This window comes from Myotis brandtii, unplaced genomic scaffold (assembly GCF_000412655.1).
Source record: "Myotis brandtii unplaced genomic scaffold, ASM41265v1 scaffold659, whole genome shotgun sequence".
Lineage (NCBI taxonomy): Eukaryota > Metazoa > Chordata > Mammalia > Chiroptera > Vespertilionidae > Myotis > Myotis brandtii.
The window spans coordinates 207,415-209,443 of record NW_005370561.1 but is presented as its reverse complement, the minus strand read 5'-3'; the positions used below and the strand labels follow the sequence as shown (position 1 = coordinate 209,443).

Here is a 2,029-nt window from a genome sequence, read left to right as displayed (position 1 = left end):
CTCGGCCTGGTAGCACATTTCCTAAAAGCCCCTGTGCGATTCTGATACACAGTCAAGGCACTTGACAAATATCAAGTTGACATTGACTTCAATTGCCATTCCATACACGTCATCGGCCCCGATGGCCCAGTTCTCTGTGGGCCATGGAGGTCATTCTAAAAGCATTACAACATTTTAGCGCACGATTCATTTACATTCTAGTTCTATAACGGCATCAAATGGATGCAAAAATTAACTTCAACTTAAGTATGCATTAAATGGTGATGAAATGACTCCAAGATCTTTAATAAGCACTAAATAGGTGTGGACAAAAAGGGTAAGTTTCAGATGAGCTTCTCTTGAAATCAGACTTTTTCAGTTGTTCTTAGGTCTCATTGAATTTTCTAGAAAACATATTTTTTAAAATTATAGAGTTTGACTCTGGGCGGTATGCTCAGTGGTTGGAGCGTTGGCACGCGCACCGAAGGGTTGGGGATTGGCTTCCCGGTCAAGGGCACGTACCTGGGTTGCAGGCTCGATCCCCGGGCTTGGTCAGGGTGCGTGTGGGAGGCAACTGATCGATGTGTCTCCCTCATATCGATGTTTCTCTCCCTCTCTCTCTCTCTCTCTCTCTCTCTTTCCCTCCCTTTCACTCTTTCTCCCTCTCTCTCTTCCCTCCCCTCCCTTCCACTCTCTAAAAATCAATGGAAAAAATCTCCTAGGGTGAGGATTAACAAAAAAAAAATTATAACGTTTATTTTTCAATCTGGCAGTTCTTAACAATAACAACAACTGACCACCGGCTCCGCCTAAACACTAGGTCAGTGGTTCTCAACCTTCCTAATGCCGCGACCCTTTAATGCAGTTCCTCATGGTGTGGTGACCCCCAATTTCATTGTTACACATAGAACATCGTGAAAGCATAGTGATTCATCACAAAACAATATGTAATTATAGATGTGTTTTCCGATGGTCTTAGGCGACCCCTGTGAAAGGGTTGTTGGACCCCCAAAGGGGTCGCGACCCACAGGTTGAGAACCGCTGCCCTAGAGACTATGATTATAGAACTAGGAACATGTTCCTTACACGGTCCGAACAATGAAAGTAGCAACTGATACTGAACTTGAGCCCCTCTTACTGCACTGATGTCCGGCTGTGCCTGGGCTCCAGCCGGTGACCGGGGCCTGGGAGGGGACAGTGGACCTTTCTGTAGAAGCAGCAGGAGAGACACATCCTACCCACTTCACTCCAACCCCGCAGGTCTAGAAGAGAACACTGTTTCTGGCAGGACCAGGAAGGAATGTCCAGTGCAGCTCCCAAGTCAGCATTTGCTTCTCCTCCTGCCCCAAATAGTAAGGCCAGCGCATCTGATGGCGAAAATCTTCATCCCTGGCCACGGTGCCTACTCTTTGAGTTGTTTCAACACGAAACCCATTCACCGCTGTCCCTGCTCACACCATTGGCCACCAAACCATATTTCCAGGAGGGAAAATCACCTATTTTGTTGGAAAGCTTTGGTAAAGGAATAGAAACAGCTTACCGCTTTTCTGCTGTCGACCCTCCTAATTTCTCATGGCATAGCCGGCACGCAGCGCCGCCGTGGTACCCGCTGGGCAGGAGGTGCAGGCGCAGAAGAGAAACGGACGGACTTCCTGAAAGTGGTCGCTTTACCATCAGTGGAACGTAGCATGCGGTTTGCAGAAGTTTATATGGGAAGGAGGGGAACTTGTGATTTCTTAACTGTTGCCAAATCATTTATTGACTGTGCTTGAAAATTTCAAAACTGAAGCTAGGTGGAAGAAAGTTATTTATAAAATGATTTAAATATTCCCCAAGCCAGACAGAGACGGTGTATTTTTGTGAGTTTGTGTGTATGTGTAGGTGGGGGCAGGGCGGCTGCAAGGTTTCTCACCAAAATGTTAGCAGCAGTGAACTCCGGAGAGCAGAATTAGGGGAAAGTGAGGGCCAGAAATGGGGAAATGTGTCCTTTTACTTAGAAAACTCTAGGGTGTTTTTAGTTTTTTTTAAAAAAATATATATTTTATTGATT

The 2,029-nt window shown here is 46.0% G+C and overlaps 1 protein-coding gene across 2 annotated transcripts in view; it reads right to left on the bottom strand.

Annotated features, from left to right (window-relative positions):
• The window catches only part of TLR8 (toll-like receptor 8), a 15,841-nt gene extending 14,148 nt beyond the window's left edge, over positions 1–1,693 (bottom strand). For both annotated transcript variants that reach the window (XM_014528932.1, XM_005880947.2), the window contains exon 1: positions 1,520–1,693. The gene's annotated coding sequence lies outside the window, so the exon portion shown is untranslated. The remainder of the gene's footprint in view (positions 1–1,519) is intronic.
• Between the last annotated feature and the right edge of the window lie 336 nt (positions 1,694–2,029).